We start from the raw sequence: 25,488 nt of genomic DNA on the forward strand, positions 1-25,488 counted from the left end.
GCAGAGAATAATTTGTTGTTATTTCTGAGTGGTAGACATTACGGTTGGAGTTCCAGCTACTCTCCATTTTAAATGGGTTTCCAGCTGTGTCTAGCATATTTTCTAAAGGCTTCAGGAGAGCTGTATTGAAACTACATGTGCTGAGAAGAGTTTTCCAGTGTCAGAAAAAAACAGGTATTTACTTGTATTATATTAGAGTCATTTAGCATTTTCTGTATTTTATAGCTTATTTTACTGAAGTTTATAACTTTACAGTTTGTGTGACTAACGTTGCTGATTTTGTGTTTGAAACAGTTGCCTAGCTAATATTATGTTAGACTGCACCTTCATCTAGTTAAGCTAATTGTTCTCCCTATGCTTTTAAATGTTTTTCCCCAGTTTTTACATTAAATTTCACTTTTCAGTTAATTTGTCTAAAATTGCTTATATTGTATGCTTTACAGTTGCCTGGCTGCTACAGTGATACAGTGATAGATAACATCTCCATTTTGTTACACTAAGTGTTTATCCTGTGTTACAATGTTAAATAGCATCCCCATTTTGTTAAATAAAGTTTTCTGCTTATTCTTTTCCACTTTTTCCACTTGTACATTTAACTGTGGTTCTAGATATTATTTTTTGGTCAGTGAATAAAGTTGCTGAGGGCAGTTGTTATGTGACAGAGAATAATTTGCTGCTATTTTTGAGGGTTGGGCATTAATGGCTAAATTTTTTAGTTCTGTTACTTTGGAGGAATTCATAAAGGTACCATGGCTTGCACAAGTTTTGTACATGTTCTAGTAACATTTTTGTATTCAGAAATGGCCCTAGCATGGTACAGCATGGTGCTCTAGGTCAAAGATGTGCAGCAGCACATAGGACTGGCTTCATGACTGTGCTCAATGCTAATAAGGCAGGACAAGGGTGAGGCATATGCTAATTAGTCATGTAGTCTCTTTCCTGAAACCACCTTCATTAAGGCATTTACATGCCAATAAATTCAAAACATTGCTCAGCTGTGTAAATCAGCATTGCCCACCATATGACATCACTATAGTGAACATGGCCAAAAGGGCCATGTCCCATTACTGATCATGACTGTAGTATAGGGAACGAGGGTAGAGAGAAAGACTAGACACCAGGCATTACTCTACATTTAAAGTACCGTAATAGCACTGACTTCGGTATAGGGATTGGGGTCAAGGGTAACACAAGATATTAGGGATTTTGCTACAAAGCACTACAGTGGCACTTACAGCTGTAGGATCAAGAGGGAGTTAAGGGAGCCAAAAGACACCAGGTGCAGCTCTACATTTAAGTGCCATAATGGCACCAGCATCAGTATGGAGATCAAGGAATGGGGAAAACATTAGATATCAGGGATACTACAATGGTGCCATAATGGCACATAATTAATACTGGGATCAGGATATGGGAGGAAACGCATGCCATGAAGTAGTGCACTAAACTCATGTGCATTTCAACTAGTACATACATTACTTGGTGGGAGAAAAAAATAGATAGGAGGAGGGCAGACAAGTCAGAGACAAGTAGAGGGACTACGGTGTGTGTGTGTGTGTGTGTGTGTGTGTGTGTGTGTGTGTGTGTGTGTGTGTGTGTGTGTGTGTGTGTGTGTGTGTGTGTGTGTGTGTGTGTGTGTGTGTGTGTGTGTGTGTGTGTGTGTGTGTGTGTGTGTGTGTGTGTGTGTGTGTGTGTGTGTGTGTGTGTATGTACATGTGTGTGTGTCTGAGTGTTTGAATGTGTATTTGTGTGGGTGGGAGAGTGAGTGGTGGATGCTAATGCCTAAATGCCAACAGAAGCATCAGTTAACTACCATAATGTGCAGATCACCAATGGTCTGAACTTCATTGTCATAGCTGCAGCTCAGGGCCATGCAAATTGTTTGATATGACAGCTAACATGTTTCTGAAGTGTAAAATTCCACATCATGGGAGCAGGACCTTTTTAGCATTCCTGGATTTACCTCTTCAGTTTTGTTCTACACAGAGATGCACAATGCTATATCTGACAAGTATTCACATTTAGTTTCAAGTTCTGTCTTTAAAACCCATAGTTAAACTCACTTTATAGTTAGAGCTCTAGGAGTCAGTAAAGCAGTGGCACATCACTGTACCTCTGAGGTGATCTCACAGCTTTTCTAGAGCAAATATTTGTAGCATATTGTTTTAATTAATTCATTCATTCATTCATTAATTAATTAATTTATTTATTTATTTATTTGTTTTTGAGTGATTTCACCTAATTTTATCAATGCTTATTATTTTACTCAAATCAGTGCTTTAAATAAGGAGCTGAAATGGTATTATATTCACTTATTCTCCCTTAACTTCCACCAAAACAACCTCATAGCTAGTCTAGAACTGAATATTTATTGAATACTGTTGTCTTGGTACTCACACCTAATATAATTTATGTTTATTGCTTTCTTTAAATTGATACTTTAGCCCAGGACCTGAAATATTATTATATTCTCTTATTCTTCTTTGACACCCCTTGCACCCTTGGTCTGAAATTAAAGGTCAGCCAGCTATTCATCCCTCTATTGCCATCTTCATATCACTTTATATTAGGCAATATAAAAATTACCTGATGTTCGCAGATAATGATATTTTGCTTAATGTGTCATTGTCTGTTTGAGAAAAATGCAAATATCTAGCCAAATTTGAGTCCATACTCTCACAACTAAGCCCATCCAGTGAGTAGAGTTCACCTACAGCACTCTCCGCACATACCCTTACTATGTTATGACGAGTTGGTTAAAAAAATCCTTCCTCAACGGTCTAGTTTGAGCAAGGCCTACCATAAACCAAACAGTTTAACACTGGTTAGTGATAATATAGCTGGAGGTCACCAGGAAATGGCAAAATCTAAATCTGGTACCCCAAATCAATCTACAAATGCAAATAGAAATGTATTGCTGATTGATAACTCCATAGTTAAGAATACTAATTCTAAACTCACAAGGATGTACAAGATCAGGGTCATAGTGGGCTGTCTTCCAGGAGTCAATGCTACAAGGGTGCAGAGGATCCTTGTACTGTACAAATATGATTATGATATGATGACAGTCCATGTAGGAGTAAATGAACTGCCATACATAACCCTGAACAATATGCAGAGAGATAAACACTAATGTAGGAAAGGCTATACTATTATGTGGAATCTTTCCATCACCAAGGATGATGCCCAAGTCTAAAGAAAAGGATCAGCTATTAGATCATAATGTGCTACTTGACCCCATGTATATCTCCACAAAATCGTATAAGATTCTTAAATATTCCATAGAGGGATAAAGCCCTAACTAAGGCCCAATGTAAACCAGGTTCAGTTAGTGGTTTGGGTATCAGAGGTGCTGGCAGGGAGGCATAGGTGTGCCCATCTATGGCAGAGACTGTTCATTGGAAATGCTCCATCAGGGGAGGTGTACTCCACAGTGGGTAGTAGCCCCTGAAAATGCCAACAAACATAGGACCGGGGGATGGAGAATTAAGGGTAAGTCACAATCTCCCTTAGCATGCATTAGCCAGCACCACCTCCAAGATGCGCTTAAGATACATGCTGGCCCCAGCTCAACTGGGAGAGGAAGGAGGAGCAGGTAGAACCAGTAATGAACTAGGGTACTGAGATGGCCAGAGAAAATGAAACAGAGTGGAGGGGAGGAATAAAAATGTGAAATATTCTTGATAGGTTCATAGGTTTATAAGACGATACAAGGCTATTGGTCCAGAGGCCCTTATAAGCCTAACCAAGAATTTCACCCATGTTCCCACAAAGGCAACACCTGTTTTCCCTGCCCAGCAGGGACACAGATGGGATCCCAGGGGTATATATTCTGTTTTCCATCCAGTCATCCATGTTCCTCTCAAAGAGAGATAGTGAGCTACTCTGCTTGACATGGAGAGAAATTCTATTCCACAGATGAGGAAGTCATTGGGTCACAAATCTATCCTGCCAGCAAGTTCTATTATGTCACAGACCAGGTTGAAAACTTGCATGTGGGTTGTGAGAGTGGAGTTTGACTTATGGATATGCAGTAACTCCATAAAGGCTGTGTTCTAGATGGCCTTGTATGCTGGACACAGGTCACCTCTGAGCTGTCTGAATGAGACTGAGTAGAGGGACAGAACTTTTAGCCTATCTGTATAGGATTGGTGTTTGAGACCCTGTATTTTCCTAGTCAGGAACCTCTGTGGTCTCTCCAACTGCTGCATCTGCTTGGCAAGGTACATGCTAAATCGGGCATTGTACTTGATAATGGGTCTGATAAGGGAGGAGTACAGGGATGTTATAACCTCCTTGTTCCTGGATGAAATACCCTTACTTATGAGGTGGGCCATGTAGAAAGCCTTCTGTATAACGAAGGCAACATGTTTGTCAAAAGTCAGGTTGTTATCAACCTGGGTGTCCAAGTCCCTCACAACTGACTGCATGCTTAGTATGTTGTTAGTAATGTGATAATTAGTGGGGACACCATTTTCCCCAAAGGGGATAATGATGCATTTCTTGGCATTCAGTTTGAAGCCATGATTCTGATACCAGTCATTAGTTTGGTTAAGGCATTGTTATACAATGTTCACATCACTAGGGTAATTTATGGCAGTGCCCATCTTGCAGTCATCTGCAAACTTGGTCAGCCACAGACCACTGGTTTTGGCTTGCATCTCAGAAAAGTATAGCCCAAACAGTAGAGTCTCCAAGACCGATCCTTTGGGTATGCCACTTGTTACAGGTCTACTACTAGAGGCGGTTTCCCCTATTTTGACTGAGTGGGTTCTATCAGTGAACCAGTTAGCTACCCATCTGGTAACATATGGGTTGATGCCTTGTTGGGAGAGTTTATCTAGTATGCCCAAGTGGGCAATAGTGTTGAAGGCTTTGGCTAGGTCAAGGTAGGCAGTGCACACTGTCTTGACCTCATCCATGGCTTTGCTGACAGTTTTGAAGAAGGCGACCAAGTTTAACAGGCATGATCTCCCTTTGACAAAACCAAACTGTGTGGGATAAACCATTTGAAGGTTGCCAAAGACCTTATTTATACAGTCCATGATAATGCGTTCCATGGACTTGCAGACCAGGCTAGCAGAATCTGAGGGTAATGCTACTCAATGCTAGAAGTCTAAATCTCAAAATGCACTCACTTAAAATGGAGAACATTGACATCTGTGCAGTGACTTTGACCTGGTTCAAGGCTCCAGAGAGCACTCCTGCACTACCAGGCTATAACTCATACCACACTTTTCAGCCATGTACCCTGGACCGGAACACCAAAGGCAGAGGTGTGTCCATATTCATTAAAGATATTCACACCTCCAGGCTAGTTGCTCAGCATAATGCATCTGAGGTTATCCAAGTGCAACTAACTCTGGGCAAAACTGCAATCCAAATTGTAGCTTGCAACAGATCCCCCACGATGCCCCAGGATTCCCACTCATCTTTTCTTGATGTACTGGAAAATATTAGGGTTCAGCCAAACACCCTAATAATGGGAAATTTCAACTACCCGACAATTAACTGGCAAAACTACTCATGTACAACTCCTTCACACAACACTCTCTGGAATTCATAAACTCCAATGCCCTGGATCAACTTATCCACACCCCCACCAGGGGCAACAATATCCTAGACCTAGTCATTACCAACATGAGTGACTGGTGTTCCATACCTGAAGTCAGCTCCCCGTTGGTCCGATCTGACCATAAGCTAATCACCCTTGATATCCACATCCCGCCCCATCCCCCATTAAGAAAACCACAGAAAAAATTTCCCAAAGCCAACTTCATGCTTTTTAAGACAGATGTGGTGAACTTCATGACATCCATCCAGATGGACAATACAGTTATGACTGCTGAATTCTACACAAATGCACTCTATAAGCACTTACACAAATGCATGGATCATGCTATCCCAAACAGAACCAAAACGCTATCCTCCAAAAAAAGGAAGCCAATCTGGTAGTCCCCTGCCATAAACAAACTGTACAAAAGAAGGAAGAAATTGTTGCAAAAGAGAGTAAAATCCCATGAGTGGAGGAGCTCCCTGGTCATCCTCAGTAAAAAGATGAGATCCCTTATAAGATCCTCAAAGCAAGCTATGAAAACAAAATCACCACTGATTCTAAGGACAACCACAAAGCATTCTATAGCTATGTCAAGAATCTCAATGGCAACACTTAAATCTGCTCTGAGTTACAGCACAATGGCACGAAAATTGCAGAACCAACTGATATTGCCAATATCCTGGCAGATAGGTTCAGTGCTAACTTTACTCCCCCCTTACCCCCAAAAGGCCTCATATCTATAAAGGAAGAATGCAGAGTCCCTGTAATCACAACTATGCAGGTAAAAGCTGCACTCTCTAAAGCCAAAAATACAGCATCCATGGGACCGGACAACATCTCAGGGTGCATTTTACATAAACTTCAGAATGAACTGGCTCCCCACCTAAGCACCATGTTCAATCATAGCCTCACATCAGGCTTTGTGCCCACTGAATGGCGTACAGCAACAGTTATCCCACTCCACAAAGGGGGAGCCACCACTGATCCCGGGAATTATCGTCCTATTATCCTGACGAGCCTGGTCTGCAAGGCCATGGAACGTATCATCATGGAACTCATAAACAAAGACATTGGTAACCTCCAAACTCTGGATCCCACCCAGTTCGGGTTTGTGAAAGGCAGATCATGCCTCCTGAAACTGATCGACTTCTTTGAGGCAGTCACCAAAGCCGTAGATGAGGGTAAGGTGGTTCACACAGCCTATATTGACTTCGCCAAGGCTTTAGACACCATCCCCCATTCTGGAATTATAGCTAAACTCACTAAACTATGTATTAATCCCACCATCACAAGATGGGTTGCCAAATGGCTCACTGACAGAACATAATTGTAAATGTTGCACACTCCAAATCTGACCTCAAACCAGTGACAAGTGTAGTACCACAGGGTTCAGTCCTGCGACCTCTCCTGTTTGGTATCTACTTCTCAGTAGAGGAGTACAGGATAACACAGAAGGCCTCTGGCTAACAAAGTTTGCAGATGACTGCAAACTAGGAGCCATAGTCAAGTCTCCAAATTATGTGGAAATCCTACAGAAGGGCCTCACTGAGACAGATGCCTGGTGTCAGAGCATGGCCTCAAGCTCAATGCCAAAAAGTGCATTATCATCCCCTTTGGTAAAAACTCTGTACCCATGAACTACTCCATAGACAGCAGTGTACTTAACACCGAATGTGTGATAAGAGACTTTGGGACCCAGGTGGACAGTAGTCTGTCCTTTGATAGTCACATCGCCACAGTAGTCAGGAAGTCCTTCTACATGGCCCACCTCAATGTAAAAGGGTTCTCATCCAGGAAAAAAGAGGTAATTGTTCCCCTCTACTTGACACTCATTAGACCCATTGTTGAGTACAACGCCCCTTTTGGAATGCACCTCACAAGACATCTGCAGCAGCTGGAAAGGCCAAAGAAGTACCTCACAAAGAGGATTACTGGCCTCAAACAGATGCCCTACACTGACTGTCCCAAAAAACTCCAGCTTTACTCCATAGCATATCACCTACTCTGAGGTGATCTCTGCTTAACATATAAAGCTATGTCAAACCCAGAGCTGTTGGACATGCTACACCTAAAGAAATCCCAATCCCTCTGAGCTACACACTCTAGGGACCTAAACCTTGTCACCACAATACACAGGACATGCTGGAGGGATAGATTCCTGTCCCAGAGACTTCCCATACTCTGGAACAGGCTACCCATCTATGTCAAGCAAAGTTCTTCATTAGCACTCTTCAAGAAAAATCTTGATGAGTGGATGAGAAATAGGAAATACACCCCGCAGATCACTTCTGTGTCTCTGCTCGACAGTGGCACATGAAAATAACTTCCTTGGGTGGGGTAAGCCAGGGAACCTTGTTGGCTAGGCTTACGTAGGCCCTATGAACCTATGGGCCTATAACTGCCTGGGTCAGTGGATGCTCCACCTTTGTGCAGAGGGATGGCGGTGGCTGTCTTCCATTCTGCTGGGATGAAGCCAGTCTACAGGCTTTGGTTGAATAGGGTGCCTAATGGTACAGAGAGCTCTTGCCTGAGTTCATGTGGGACACAGCCAGGGATGTTGTCGGGTCCCGTGGAGGCTGTATTTTTTTGCCTTTGAGAGGGCATTAATAACCTGCTCCCTGGTGATGAGGGGAGGGAGGCAGGTGTTGGGGAAGTCCTGGTTTACTGATTGGTGGGATGGGGGGTGATGAAGTTTTCACTGAACTTATCTGCCAGCAGGTTGACTATATCTATGGTGTTTGTGTATGTGGTATTCTTGACCATCAATTTGGAGCGGATTTGTATGTTACCTTTGAGATTGCAGATATATGCGATGAACACCTTGTGATTGCCCTTAGTGGATGTGACCAAATTAGACTCAAAGTTAGCCTTAGAGGATGTCATCAGTGACCTTATTTGCTTGTTCAGACAAAGGAGAGATTGCTTCCAACTTAGCACCTTGTCCTTCTTGGTGCTGGACAGCAATTTTTTTTCTTTTATTATAGAGTCTGTCCACCAGACAGGTTTACTCTTCCTTGAGGAAGATGATTTGGTCTTGTCAGGTATTGCTGAGTCCATGCAGCTATATAGGTGCTCATATAGTTTTTTTGGTGTAGGCTTGGACATTAGTGCTTGATTCAGCTAAAGGATGGTGGCTGGGAAGCTGCTTTGACCTGCTCTCAGGAGGTTGTGTTCAGTTTTGGAAAAGGTTTTGTTCGACCCTGGTGGGGGATGGGTTCAGGGGAGATGGTGACTTTGAAAGTGATTGCTTTATGGTCAGATCTTACCAAGGAGGATGACACTGTAGGGGTGCTACAGCGGCTACTCAGGTTGGATAGTACCAGGTCCTGGGTACTTTTCACCTCTTGTGAGGGTGTCAACCAGCTGATCCAATGCATTGGCATTGACGAAGTCGAGGAATCTCTGGACGTTCATGTTTGAGCTAGAATAGGTCTTCCATTCTATGGTTGGGTAGTTAAAGTCACCCAGGATCAGGGTAGAGAGTTGAATCTTGATGGACGGAAGTAGGTACAGATAGGGGGAGTGGGCCTCCTGAGTCATGGTTGGGGGTCTGTACCTAATTATGATTTGAATAGGTGTTTTGTCAATAGTTAACTGCAGCTGGAGTATCTCCTATGCGTCATACTGTTTGACCAGCCTGAAGGTGTGCATGGCTTTGATAAATATTGAAACTCCACTTCCTTGGTTTGTATCCCACAAGTAACCTGGTAAGGCTGGCGTGCTCTCCACAGCTTTGAACCAGGTCTTAGTGACCACACAAATGTCAGCATCTTCCAGGGTGAGGAATGCTTGCAATGAGTGCAGTTTCATGTTAAGACTCCTAGCGTTTAGCAGCATGACCTTTAAATTTCATTTCTCTCTTCATATAGTCCAGAAAGGTACATCTCAAATCATTCACATCAACATGGACTATGACAGTGTCATAACAGTACCTGTTGTTGAGAGACTTGAGTGTGTGAGTGATAAGACAGATTCTAGCACCTGACAAGCAACTTACTGTAACTTTCCCCTTGTCTAGCCTGGTGAGGGGCACATATGTGTGTCTCACAATAGAATCTCCTACAACTAGTATGTTGGGTTTGTGGCTGGGCCTTAGAGGCTGCGAGACACAACCATGTGTGCTATATGTGGTACTTGGTGCGGTCTGTTGTGATGTGCATGTATGCTTTTGCCTCTGAGGTTTCTTTTGTTTAGGTATGTTTTTGTTGAGAACTTTCACATATGAAGGAATGTACTGTACAGGTGTGGGTGGTGCTAGAGGTGTGGTGTTTGTGGGTGTTTGTGCAGACAACCGTCTCAATGCCAGATGTACTGGTTTGTGATTGAGACAGCAAGGATCCTAGGTTCTTAATGTAATTGTATCTCTCACTACCCATAAGTAGGAATGCTACTCCCTAAAATAGGAATGTTGTTATCTTAGGTAACTGTAAATATCCAATGGTAAACTAGGGAACTTATACCACAAATGTAGTATATGTGCAAGCATTCTTAGATTATATATAAACAAGACCTTCCTGGACCAGATTGTTAAGTAACTCACCAGAGGATAGAATATGCTTAACCTTGTCCTAGCAAACATATCATCTGCCTGTTCCTTTCTCAAAGTATCCCCACACTGGCAAGTCAGATCACAAACAAGTAACCTTCTCTATCAAAATCTCCAAATCATCAGAAGCAAATATCACACAGATCAAGGGCTTCAGGCTTACAAATCTGCTACAATTCTATAATGAAATCTTTGAATTTGAATATAATGGTATCATCCAACATGCTGACAGTGCAGAGATATGGAGACAAGTTCCACTCACATTTGAACAAATGTATTAACTTGGCAGTCCCAACTAGATCCAAGCAAAAGGAGAAGGGTAAAAACAAAATCACAATGGTGGTCCACAAACATTACTAAACTACATAATAAAGGGAAAACACTTGTTAACTTATAAAAGAATTAACGACCCTACCCAAAATTAAGGAAAACACTAAACAGCCAAAAAAAGGACATCAGAAAAACAAAGGCATCCAATGAACTCAGACTCACTACAGAAGTAAAAGACAGCTACAAATCCTTCTTTAGTCATGTCAGGAAAAAAGAAACAACACTCAGCATTGCTAAGAGCATATAAATAATGATGCTGCCTACTCAGATCCAGTGGATACTGTCATCATGCTGGCAAATACATCCAGATCAGATCAGATCTGATGAAGCGTTTGTGAATGCAAAAGCACTTATCCTTGTTCTTAGTAAACGTATATATTTTAATTTTATGGTCGTGGTAGCCATGATGTTTATTTGTCTTTTTGTTTAACTTCATTGAGTTGGTTAATCAGGTCACAGATTGGAGGCACACTGATTCCACATCATACCTTGATCTTGCCAAGACACAAAATTCTATGCCACATGCAAATATAACAAGCAAGCTGAAGGAGCTCAAAATTGACCCATATGTTTTAGGTGGATAATGAACTGGCTTTGGGACAAGAATCACAGAGTAAGCGTAAGGGGTGCAATCTCTGAGAACATGAAGGTGACCAGTGTTGTTCCTCAGGGATCTGTGCTAGGACATCTGCTGCTCATTATGTACTTCTCAGATTTCCATATAACAAATTAGGATCTCTAGTTAACAAGGTTCACAGATGATTGTAAGCTAGTAGCCATTGTCAAGTCCTACTTGGACAAACAGGCACTCTAACAGGAGCTTGCACTTGTCAAGAAATGGTGTACAAAAGATGGGCTCAAAAATGTAAAAAAGTACAACATTTTAGCATTTAGTAAGCAACCTCTAGATCCAGCTATGAAATGGCAGTGAAAGATATGAGAACTCAGCGGACAGCTCCCTCCTGTTTGACAATCACTTTGCAAAGGTAGTTAGGAAATCCTTTTACCTTGCATTATCAATTTAATCCATAAATACCACAACCCTTCCTTTGTCTGACTTCATAAGTCTTATACTCACATCATGTGTTAACTCATTAAGCAAAATATTCTCTTTATTATACAAGATTCTTTGTCTTTTGGCTTTTCCCGGTTAAGGATCGCCACAGCGGAACTCCGGTCCACTAATGATTGGCAGTGGATTTTTATGGTGCTGAGTTGCCTGCCCGATGCCCAGCCTTCAAAGAAGGCACACCCATTCATGCACGCACCTACCTGCATGTCTTTAAACATCACTCGACCACAGGGAGGACATGCAGACTCCACACAGAAGGCGCTCCAGCCGAGAATCAAAGAGGAGAACCTCTTGCTGTAAGGCGACAATGCTAACAGCTGCACCACAGCAGTTCTTATACTTTATTCCAGCTTTCTTAAAAATTGTATTATTTTGTTATAATTATGTGATTTAGATTACTATTTAAAACATGCATAGTCTTAATCAGTTATATTGCCCATGTATGTTCATTTTTTTATTGTTAGTTTTCAGTCTCACATTCCAATGGGCATTTTATTTTTATTTTAAAAATGTCATGGTCTTAAAAATCTGAATAACTAAGGGAGGCTGGAGAGTCTGTAGAGTTTATCTTTATATTTAGTATATGTAGACTCTGTAGGGAAGATCTGTGCCCTGCTTACAGTGCTATAGGGGATCACGTCTTCCAAGAACACACACAGCTTGTATCTCTTTTCTGGAACAGACTTCCTCTCCAAGTTAAGCATATGTGATACACTGAAAGGAGATTGACAACTGGATGGGTGTTCATAAATTCACTTTTGTATGACTGGTCTGACCCTCTATAAGATGAGAAGCAATGCCTAGGGGTGGGTACTGGTAAGCAGAAATAACCTTTCTGCTCAGCTGCCTTGTAACTCCTATGATTCTATGATCATGTGAGGATACCTGACCATCATTGTCAGTGATGAGAGAACATGCTTAAATGTCAAAAAAAAAAACAGAATTCTAGGGGGACTTACTTATTAGGGTAGGAAGGATGTTAGGCTTTGCAGCTTTTGTACATCTACATCCACACAAAGGGGGAGCCACCACTGATCCCGGGAACTATCGTCCTATTATCCTGACGAGCCTGGTCTGCAATGCCATGGAACGTATCATAATGGAACTCATAAACAAAGACATTGGTAACCTCCAAACTCTGGATCCCACCCAGTTCGGGTTTGTGAAAGGCAGATCATGCCTCCTGAAACTGATTGACTTCTTTGAAGTAGTCACCAAAGCCGTAGATGAGGGTAAGGTGGTTCACACAGCCTATATTGACCTCGCCAAGGCATTAGACACCATCCCCCATTCTGAAATTACAGCTAAACTCACTAAACTAGGTATTAATCCTGCCATCACAAGATGGGTTACCAAGTGGCTCACTGACAGAACATAATTGTAAATGTTGCACACTCCAAATCTGACCTCAAACCAGTGACAAGTGGAGTACCACAGGGTTCAGTCCTGGGACCTCTCCTGTTTGGTATCTACTTCTCTGAAGTACAGGATAACACAGAAGGCCTCTGGCTAACAAAGTTTGCAGATGACTGCAAATTAGGAGCCATAGTCAAGTCCCCAAATTATGTGGAAATCCTACAGAAGGGCCTCACTGAGACAGATGCCTGGTGTCAGAGCATGGCCTCAAGCTCAATGCCAAAAAGTGCATTGTCATCCCCTTTGGTAAAAACTCTGTACCCATGAACTACTCCATAGACAGCAGTGTACTTAACACCGAATGTGTGATAAGAGACTTTGGGACCCAGGTGGACAGTAGTCTGTCCTTTGATAGTCACATCGCCACAGTAGTCAGGAAGTCCTTCTACATGGCACACCTCATTGTAAAAGGGTTCTCATCCAGGAAAAAAGAGGTAATTGTTCCCCTCTACTTGACAGTCATTAGACCCATTATTGAGTACAACGCCCTTTTTGGAATGTACCTCACAAGACATCTGCAGCAGCTGGAAAGGCCACAGAAGTACCTCACAAAGAGGATTACTGGCCTCAAACAGATGCCCTACACCGACTGTCCCAAAAAACTCCAGCTTTACTCCATAGCATATCACCTACTCTGAGGTGATCTCTGCCTAACATATAAAGCTATGTCAAACCCAGAGCTCTTGGACATGCTACACCTAAAAAAATCCCAATCCCTCTGAGCTACATGCTCTAGCAACCTAAACCTTGTCACCACAATAAACAGGACATGCTGGAGGGATAGATTCCTGTCCCAGAAACTTTCCATACTCTGGAACAGGCTACCCATCTATGTCAAGCAAAGTTCTTCATTAGCACTCTTCAAGAAAAATCTTGATGAGTGGATGAGAAATAGGAGATACACCCCGCAGATCACTTCTGTGTCTCTGCTCGACAGTGGCACATGAAAATAACTTCCTTGGGTGGGGAAAGCCATGGAACCTTGTTGGCTAGGCTTATGTAGGCCCTATGAACCTATGGGCCTATAATTGCCTGGGTCACTGGATGCTCTACCTTTGTACAGAGGGATGGCAGTGGCTGTCCTCCATTCTGCTGGGATGAAGCCAGTCTACAGGCTTTGGTGCCTAATGGTACAGAGAGCTCTTGCCTGAGTTCATGTGGGACACAGCCAGGGATGTTGTCCGGTCCCGTGGAGGCTGTATTTTTTTCCTTTGAGAGGGCATTAATAACCTGCTCCCTGGTGATGAGGGGAGGAAGGCAGGTGTTGGGGATGTCCTGGTTTACTGATTGGTGGGATGGGGGGTGATGAAGTTTTCACTGAACTTATCTGCCAGCAGGTTGACTATATCTATGGTGTTTGTGTATGTGGTATTCTTGACCATCAATTCAGAGCGGATTTGTATGTTACCTTTGAGATTGCAGATATATGTGATGAACACCTTGTGATTGCCCTTAGTGGATTTGACCAACTTAGACTCAAAGTTAGCCTTAGAGGATGTCATCAGTGACCTTATTTGCTTGTTCAGACAAAGGAGAGATTGCTTCCAACTTAGCACCTGGTCCTTCTTGGTGCTGGACAGCAATTTTTTTCTTTTATTATAGAGTCTGTCCACCAGACAGGTTTACTCCTCCTTGAGGAAGATGATTTGGTCTTGTCAGGTATTGCTGAGTCCATGCAGCTATATAGGTGCTCCTATAGTTTTTTGGTGTAGGCTTGGACATTAGTGCTTGATTCAGCTAAAGGATGGTGACTGGGAAGCTGCTTTTACCTGCTCTCAGGAGGTTGTAGTCAGTTTTGGAAAAGGTTTTGTTCGACCCTGGTAGGGGGTGGGGTCAGGGGAGATGGTGACTTTGAAAGTGATTGCTTTATGGTCAGATCTTACCAAGGAGGATGACACTGTAGGGGTGCTACAGTGGCTACTCAGGTTGGATAGGTCCTGGGTACATTTCACCTCTTGTGAGGGTGTCAACCAGCTGATCCAATGCATTGGCATTGACGAAGTCGAGGAATCTCTGGACATTCATGTTTGAGCTAGAATAGGTCTTCCATTCTATAGTTGGGTAGTTAAAGTCACCCAGGATCAGGGTAGAGAGTTGAATCTTGATGGACTGAAGTAGGTACAGATAGGTGCAGTGGGCCTCCTGAGTCATGGTTGGAGGTCTTTACCTAATTATGATTTGAATAGGTGTTTTGTCAATAGTTAACTGCAGCTGGAATATCTCCTATGCGTCATACTGTTTGACCAGCCTGAAGGTGTGCATGGCTTTGATAAATATTGAAACTCCACTTCCTTGGTTTGTATCCCACAAGTAACCTGGTAAGGCTGGGGTGCTCTCCACAGCTTTGAACCAGGTCTTAGTGACCACACAAATGTCAGCATCTTCCAGGGTGAGGAATGCTTGCAATGAGTGCAGTTTCATGTTAAGACTCCTAGCGTTTAGCAGCATGACCTTTACATTTTGTTTCTCTCTTCATATAGTCCAGAAAGGTGCATCTCAAGTCATTCACATCAACATGGACTATGACAGTGTCATAACAGTACCTGTTGTTGAGAGACTTGAGTGTGTGAGTGATAAGACAGATTCTAGCACCTGACAAGCAACTTACTGTGACTTTCCCCTTGTCTAGCCTGGTGAGGGGCACATGTGTGTGTCTCACAATAGAATCTCCTACGACTAGTATGTTGGGTTTGTGGCTGGGCCTTAGAGGCTGCGATACACAACCATGTGTGCTATATGTGGTACTTGGTGTGGTGGGTTGTGATGTGCATGTATGCTTTTGCCTCTGAGGTTTCTTTTGTTTAGGTATGTTTTTGTTGAGAACTTTCACATATGAAGGAATGTACTGTACAGGTGTGGGTGGTGCTAGAGGTGTGGTGTTTGTGGGTGTTTGTGCAGACAACCGTCTCAGTGCCAGATGTACTGGCTTGTGATTGAGACAGCAAGGATTCTAGGTTCTTAATGTAATTGTATCTCTCACTACCTATAAGTAGGAATGCTACTCCCTATAAATAGGAATGCTGTTATCTTAGGTAACTGTAAATATCCAATGGTAAACTAGGGAACTTATACCACAAATGTAGTATATGTGCAAGCATTCTTAGATTATATACAAACAAGACCTTCCTGGACCAGATTGTTAAGTAACTCACCAGAGGATAGAATACGCTTAACCTGGTCCTAGCAAACATATCATCTGCCTGTTCCTTTCTCAAAGAATCCCCACACTGGCAAGTCAGATCACAAACAAGTAACCTTCTCTATCAAAATCTCCAAATCATCAGAAGCAGATATCACACAGATCAAGGGCTTCAGGCTTACAAATCTGCTACAATTCTATAATGAAATCTTTGAATTTGAATATAATGGTATCTTCCAACATGCTGACAGTGCAGAGATATGGAGACAAGTTCCACTCACGTTTGAACAAATGTATTAACTTGGCAGTCCCAACTAGATCCAAACAAAAGGAGGAGGGTAAAAACAAAATCACAATGGTGGTCCACAAACATTACTAAACTACATAATAAAGGGAAATCACTTGTTAACTTATAAAATAATTAAATACCCTACCCAAAATTAAGGAAAACACTAAACAGCCAAAAAAAGGACATCAGAAAAACAAAGGCATCCAATGAACTCAGACTCACTACAGAAGTGAAAGACAGCTACAAATCCTTCTTTAGTCATGTCAGGAAAAAAGAAACAACACACAGCATTGCTAAGAGCATATAAATAATGATGCTGCCTACTCAGATCCAGTGGATACTGTCATCATGCTGGCAAATACATCTAGATCAGATCAGATCTGATGAAGCATTTGTGAATGAAAAAGCACCTATCCTTGTTCTTAGTAAACTTATCTATTTTAATTTTATGGTCGTGGTAGCCATGCTGGTTATTTGTCTTTTTGTTTAACTTCATTTAGTTGGTTAATCAGGCCACAGATTGGAGGCACACTGATTCCACATCATACCTTGATCTTGCCAAGACACAAAATACTATGCCACATGCAAATATAACAAGCAAGCTGAAGGAGCTCAAAACTGACCCATATGTTTTAGGTGGATAATGAACTGGCTTTGGGACAAGAATCACAGAGTAAGCATAAGGGGTGCAATCTCTGAGAACATGAAGGTGACCAGTGTTGTTCCTCAGGGATCTGTGCTAGGACATCTGCTGCTCATTATGTACTTCTCAAATTTCCATATAACAAATTAGGATCTTTAGTTAACAAGGTTCACAGATGATTGTAAGCTAGTAGCCATTGTCAAGTCCTACTTGGACAAACAGGCACTCTAACAGGAGCTTGCACTTGTCAAGAAATGGTGTACAAAAGATGGGCTCAAAAATGTAAAAAAGTACAACATTTTAGCATTTAGTAAGCAACCTCTAGATCCAGCTATGAAATGGCAGTGAAAGATCTGAGAACTCAGCGGACAGCTCCCTCCTGTTTGACAATCACATTGCAAAGGTAGTTAGGAAATCCTTTTACTTTGCATTATCAATTTAATCCATAAATACCACAACCCTTCCTTTGTCTGACTTCATATGTCTTATACTCACATCATGTGTTAACTCATTAAGCAAAATATTCTCTTTATTATACAAGAGTCTTTGTCTTTCGGCTTTTCCTGGTTAAGGGTCGCCACAGCGGAACTCCGGTCCACTAATGATTGGCAGTGGATTTTTATGGTGCTGAGTTGCCTGCCTGATGCCCAGCCTTCAAAGAAGGCACACCCATTCATGCACGCACCTACCTGCATGTCTTTAAACATCACTCAACCACAGGGAGGACATGCAGACTCCACACAGAAGGCGCTCCAGCCGAGAATCAAACAGGAGAACCTCTTGCTGTGAGGCAACAGTGCTAACAGCTGCACCACAGTAGCTCTTATACTTTATTCCAGCTTTCTTAAAAATTGTATTATTTTATTATAATTATGTGATTTAGGTTACTATTTAAAACATGCATAGTCTTAATCAGTTATATTGACTATGTATGTTCATTTTTTTTATTGTTAGTTTTCAGTCTCACTTTCCAATGGGCATTTTATTTTTATTTTAAAAATGTCATGGTCTTAAAAATCTGAATAACTAAGAGAAGCCGGAGACTCTGTAGAGTTTATCTTTATATTTAGTATATGTAGACTCTGTAGGGATGATCTGTGCCTTGCTTACAGTGCTATAGGGGATCAAGTCTTCCAAGAACACACACAGCTTGTATCTCTTTTCTGGAACAGACTTCCTCTCCAAGTTAAGCATATGTGATACACTGAAAGGAGATTGACAACTGGATGGGTGTTCATAAATTCACTTTTGTATGACTGGTCTGACCCTCTATAAGATGAGAAGCAATGCCTAGGGGTGGGTACTGGTAAGCAGAAATAACCTTTCTGCTCAGCTGCCTTGTAACTCCTATGATTCTATGATCATGTGAGGATACCTGACCATCATTGTCAGTGATGAGAGAACATGCTTAAATGTCAAAAAAAAAAATCAGAATTCTAGGGGGACTTACTTATTAGGGTAGGAAGGATGTTAGGCTTTGCAGCTTTTGTACATCTACATGAATATTTTCCCTTCAACACTGGAGGAGATTTCTAATTAGGTACACTGTAAGCAGATCAAGGTCAGAGCAGAACAGCTACCATGCACTTTCTTACAGGCACAGATCAAGACAGAATAATGACTTGGACACAGAAGTTGATTAATGAGTCAAGCCAGGTCATTGTCTAAGGATGATTAGTATTTCTTTTTGTGAGGAACCTCTAAGGTTGCTCCAGCTGCTGTAAGTGCCTAGTCGAGTACATGCCAAATGGTACATTGTACTTGAGTATTGGTCTAATTTTGGCTGAGTACAGAGGGACTATAATATCCAGATCCAAAGAAATTCTAATCCCACTGTACTCAGCCCTCATTAGACCAATAATTGAGTACAGTGCGCCATTTGGCATGTGCTTGACTAGGCACTTACAGCAGCTGGAGTAACCTCAGCAGTTCCTCACAATGAAAATACAGGGTGTCAACAACATGACTGTAGGCTAAAAGCCCTATCCCTTTACTCAGTCTCCTACAAACTATTAGGGGTTATGCCTGACCTACAAGGCACTCTCAAATCTAGCACTGATGGAGTTGCTACACATCCACAAGTCAAACACCACGAGTGTCTCCCAATCTACAGATCTAAACTTAGTCAGTGACTCAAACAAAACACACTGATGAGACACATTTGTATCTAAAGATTGCCCCTTTTTTGCAACAGACTTCATATTTACATTAAGTAGAGTCCTTCCTTAGCCCTCTTCAAACATCATTTGGATCAATGTATGAGGAATAACAAATTCAAACCTGGGGTAGTTCCTGTGTTTCTTTTGGACAGGGGCAATCTATAACATACTCAAAACATAGGTACAAATCCATCCTCTTGCCCCTAGGGACCATATATGGGCTAAAATCAGATTATATTGGCTAGGCTAGTAAGGATTCTTAAGCCATTAGTCTGGTAATCTCCAACGAGCATATAAGAAGAACAGTAGACAACATATGGAGGGAATACTGTCCTTAGATACATAGACCTTTGGGCCACAGAAGTTGGGAAGCTTATGAACATTGATCAAAACTACAATGAAATGAAATAATATCCATATATTACTTAGAGAACATGTTGCTGTTCTTATACCTGGCCTAAATCACAGTAAAAATCAGTGCTACGTTTGCTTAGTAGCGACTGCAAGATACCCTTCCTTGATTTAAGACACAGTTTGTGGTCTTGTCTAGAACTGTCACTACTATGGTAAGAAGCTGAATACAGGTAAACAAAGTTAGACTACACAGATAGCAGTAAAAGTTCATATTGTGGCAGACACCTATTTAAAGATGCTTAATCTTCAAATGGTGGAGATAGTCTACTAGAGTCAAATCACAAGATGTGGGCAAGTTGTCTCTCACCAAATTGTGGTAGAATTTTCAAAATATAGTGAAGGACTCTCCATATTATAGCACACATTACAGCAGGTTAAGTTTACAAATTGGACTTACCTCTCTTTTAGGTATATCCCTGTCACCCTGCTTATGCTTTGTTGTCAATTATTTTTAATTATATCATCTAAGCACATCTTGTAATGATGTTAGCTCATACACCCAACTTTATTATATTAAATGCTTTTGACTTATGAATTTTTGAAAAGATTATTTTATTTTGCAAAGTCATTTACTTCTACTGTTCTAATATACTGTGTGACAAAAGGCATTTTCATGCCTTTTGTTCATTTTCCCTGCTGGCTATAAGACTCTTCTCATTCAGGCATTATGTTGTTTCAGAGAAGCAATCTTCTAGGCGGCCATTAGGATGCTTTGTGTTCTCAGTGGTATTCTGGCAATGAAATGAGAACATTTCAGTTTTGATAGCCTAACTATGCCTGTGGTGGTGACATAAGCAGTTGCAGCGCTACAAGTACCACCTGTGCCCTCTGTCCATACATGCATGATGTCCTTCAAGGATGCATCTGCAGTCCTTACGTATGGGTTGTCCTGCCTCAGGCAGCCCTTTGGTCAGCCGGATTCCAAAGTCTGGGTCCGGCGTCGGCTGTTGTCGCCCTTTTTCCCAACGTCAGAGCGCCTGGGGTATAAAAGCGTCAGCCGACATCATCTTCCTCAGTCTTTCTTGCCACATGGTGCCTGAAGCAGAAGCAGTTCGCAAGTGCCGGTCGGCCAGCTCTTGTGATTTCAGCTACCGAAGTCTTCAAAAAGCTAAGTACCCCATTGGGGACTCTTTCTTGCCTCAGCCGATGTCAGATCAAACGGTTAAAGTTAATAATTGTTTAACTTGTGGGAAACAAATACCTCATAAGGATTTCCACTCTTATTGCTTACCCTGCCTAGGCCCAGACCACGACGTCTCGGCCTGTACAGCCTGTGCTTCCTTCAATAAACGCACTCTTAGGCGTCGGGTAGAGTTTGCAGAGGAATATTTTGGGGAAAATTACTGTTACAACATGCCGTCGGAGCTTCCGACAGCACATTTACCCAAAAAACGGAAAGATAAGGACCGACACATGCGGTCCGTGGTTTTAGCCAAAACCACGCCTAGGCCTACCGCGAGTGTCTCGGTCTCTGCTAAAGCCAAATCTCTACTGCTTCCGACCGACGCAACCGCACAGCCGGTAACTTCGGTACAGGAGGCCACCACTGAGTCGGTCATAGAATTTCCGTCTGAAACCGGTGCTCAGGAAATATCCGACACCATTTCTGTTGATAAAACTACCCCTGCACGTGGGGCAACCAGGCCTCCTGTATCAATGTCCATAAAGGCCTTTACACGTGCTAAAGCTGCTAAACAGCCAAAATCTCTCCCTACCAAGGTTATTCCACAGGGATCCTCTACCGGTTCACAAATTTTAAGTTTAGCTGAGGACCTAATTTCCTTAATCAGGGGCTCTCAGCCACATCCAAACAGGGGCTCTCAACCACCTCCAGACAAAAGGCCCAGGGTTGGGCAGGCTGATCCCCAGTCTTCTGATGAGGCCTCAGATGACTCTGTCCATTCAGACTACCAGGAGGAGGCCTTTTCGGCCTACGAGGATTCTGATGCAGAGGAATCTATTCCCTCGCCCCCCCCCCTGAAGAGTTGTCCTTTGGGGAGACCCTTCACTCCATGAGAGAGCATTTCAAATGGCAAGGCCAGGAATTCTCTGATTCCAGGAAGAGGTTAAGGACTTTTTTGCATTTACCTCAGCATAGACCTTTGGCTATTCCTCCTGTTTTAAATGTTATAGATGATGTGTACTCTGAGTCTAGTATTTCTCCTGACTCCCTTCCTCCGGCTCCTGTCAAACCCGACAGGTACTACAGGGTCCCGGACTCACATCTATTCCTTTACAAGGGCCACTCTGCTGACCCAGAAACTATTTCCCAGGGCCCTAAAGGGGTTACAACCACCACTACTAAGAATCCACTTCCTTCTGAAAGGGAATCCAGGGCTTTAGAGAGATGGGGTAAAAAAGTGTATACTTCTTCCACACTTTATATGAGAGCATTAAATTGTCAATTCCATATGATACAGTACCAAGAGTATCTGTTAGATGAATTACATAAAAAACTAACCGCGCCTGAACCCCTAGATCGCAAGGCACTTCAGGATCTGGTGCATAACTCCCAGCAGGTTAGCAACCATTTCTTACAGTGTGGTTATGATGCATTGGAAGCTTCATGTAGGTCAGCAATGACAGGTGCAGTCATACATAGACATGCTTGGCTGAAGGACCAAACACTGCCAGATCATGTTAAGGCAAAGCTTCTGGATGCACCACTGGAAAAGCAAAAGTTATTTGGTTCCACGGCTCAAGAGGTCTTAAAGAAATTTGAGGAAAAAGCTAAATCAGTACGAACAGTCAAAGATTTCCTCCAGGTCCAACCACCAAGATACAGCAGAAATTGGCCTTCTAAGAATTGGTCCTTTCCAGACACAGACAGATTTCAAAGAGGCAAAAACAGGCATGCCAGAGGTAGAGGGCAAGCTCGAGGCTCCTACAGAGGATGTCAATGGCAGCCTCCTAACCAGAGAGGTAGTGCAGGACCTACAACTACAACACAAGGACCATCTCAATGACTTGACTTTGACCCCACCAACCAGGGCTCAATTGGAAGCACCTTTGGGTGGAAAGCTTTCTTTATTCTCAAAAAGTTGGCACAGTATTACAAAAGACAAATGGATACTGCAAATAATAGACAAAGGATACAGATTCCATTTTCATACATTACCAAAAAGACAAGGCATGCCAAACCTGCCACCAAATCAAAGGACAGAGCCTTTCAAACAAATTTCCAACCTACTACAAATGAAAGCAATAGAAAAGGTTCCTTTCACAGAACAAGGCCAAGGATTTTATTCCAGACTATTCCTTGTTCCAAGAAAAGAAAAGCAATGGAGGCCTATTCTGGACTTGTCCGCACTGAATACTTATCTCATCGTGCCAAAATTCAAAATGCTGACCTTACAGCAACTCCTTCCCATGCTGGGCAAGGGGTCCTGGCTGGTAACTCTAGACCTCAAGGAGGCATACCTGCATGTCCCTATCAGACAAAATTGCAGAAGACACCTCAGATTTCTTGCAGGTTCAGAGCATTATCAATTCTCAGCATTGCCCTTTGGCTTATCTACTGCACCCAGAGTATTCACGAAATGCCTGGCATCAGTAATTGAACATTGCAGACTTCAGGGGATTCAAATATACCCATACCTGGACGACTGCCTTATACAAGCGGACAGCCAACAAACACTGGTAAAACACTTGAACTATGCCATCCGCCTACTTCAGGCCTTGGGATACACAGTCAACATTCAGAAATCAAGACTTGTTCCATCCCAACAAATAATTTTCCTGGGTGCAAAACTGGATACAAACACCCAAATGACTTTTCTCACAGAAGAAAAACAAGAACAATTACCAGATTATTTCAGAAATCTGACAACACAAACCCAGCTGACTGCAAGGAAAATCCTGCAGGCCCTGGGTTTCATGGCATCTTGCATTCTTCTGATTCCACAAGCAAGGCTGCATATGAGGAAACTACAATGGTACCTAAGGAGTCTATGGTCTCAGCACAGTCACAGCCTAGAAGCTTTGATCCCCCTCATTCCATGCCTTCAAAAGGAATTCCTATGGTGGGCAAAAGCAAGCCAGTCAAACATGGGTCTGCCTTTCAGTAAGCCACATATCAGCCAGACCATTACAACGGACACCTCAGACCATGGATGGGGAGTGCACATGGAGGGCAGATGCATTCAAGGACAATGGACACAAAAAGAATTGCACCTGCACATCAACCAAAAGGAAATGCTGGCAGTGATACATTCAGTCGAGGCCTTTGAACACTTCCTGCATCAAGGCCACCTGCTAATAAAGACAGACAATACCACAGTTATGTGGTACATAAACAAGCAAGGAGGTACCCATTCCTACCCTCTTTGCAGGCTGGCAATGCATCTGTGGGAACTTTCCCTAAAACTCAATATAGAGCTGCAATCCCAGTTCGTACCAGGAAAAGACAATGTACTGGCGGACAGCCTGAGCAGAAACATCATGGATCCACACGAATGGATGTTGCACCCAGATATTTTTCTTCAGATAACACAATCATGGGGAAGGCCGGACATAGATCTTTTCGCCTCCCACCACAACCATCAACTGAAGAAATTCTGCACAAGGACATACCATCCTCAAGCATGGAAAGTGAATGCCCTCTCCTTCAGCTGGAATACTCTAACAGTATATGCATTCCCTCCTCTACCGTTAATGACCAAGGTCTTACTGAAGATCAGGGCAGAGCAACCAAAAGTGATTCTGATAGCTCCAGACTGGCCAAGACAACACTGGTACCCACTGTTAAGGACCATGTCACGCACGAAACCGTCACCTCTACCACATTGGCCACTTCTTCTGACACAGCACAATTACAAAACTCTGCACTCCAGCCTAAAAACCTTGCAGCTGACAGCCTGGAAAATACCTTGACTCCTCGCCAGGATAAACTATCCAAGAGGGTAAAGGATATCATCAGGGAAGCTCGGTGGCCTTCCACAAGAAAGGCATACTCAGCAAAATGGAAAAGATTTTGTACCTGGAACACCACAAAGGGTCAAGATCCGACAGTGATGAGCATTCCACATATCCTTGAATACTTGGCTGAAATGCTCCACAATGGCCTTTCTTATTCTTCCATAAAGATTCATGCTTCAGCAATTTCAGCAGAGTACAACACTGATCCACCTGTATTTTCTCATCCTCTGCTAAGGCAGTTTCTAAGAGGGATAAAAAACATCAACCCTCCAAGGAAACCACCAGTGTCTACATGGGACCTTAACGTCATATTGGAAAAATTAACTCTTCCTCCCTTTGAACCAGCAGCATCTTCAGAACTACAATTCCTGTCTTGGAAGACTGCCTTCCTTCTGGCCATAACCTCAGCAAGAAGAGTATCTGAGTTACAGGCCCCCATGGCAGTACAACCATTTCTCATTTTTCATCAGGACAGAGTCTCTTTGAGAACCAATCCTTCATTCATGCCAAAGGTGGTATCCAGGGTCTCACTGAACCAAGCTATTCACCTGCCTACCTTCTTTCCAAATCCACAAAATAAAGGAGAGAAACTTCTGCATACTCTGGACATTCACAGACAGTTGCGCTACTACTTGGACAGAACTAAGACTTACAGAAAAACTGACCAACTCTTTGCAGCATATGCTGCTGGTGTACAAGGAAAAGCAATTTCCAAACAGACAATTTCAAAATGGATAGGAAATTGCATTCAATTCTGTTACTCTTTTCATGGAAAAGCTGTGCCAGCTAACAACAGGCCTCATTCCACCAGAGCAACAGCCACCTCCACAGCCTTCTTAAGAGGGGTGGCTACAAAGGACATTTTAGAAGCTGCTACATGGAGCTCTGTGCATACATTTTCCAAGCATTACAACTTGCCTTTATATTCCAGATCCAGAGCAGGCTTTGCTACTGCAGTCCTGCAGGGCATGTTAGCTACACCATCCTTTTCTAAGGTCCTACTACC

This window comes from Protopterus annectens, chromosome 2.part0, assembly GCF_019279795.1.
Source record: "Protopterus annectens isolate FY-2018-M chromosome 2.part0, PAN1.0, whole genome shotgun sequence".
Taxonomy (NCBI): Eukaryota; Metazoa; Chordata; order Ceratodontiformes; family Protopteridae; genus Protopterus; species Protopterus annectens.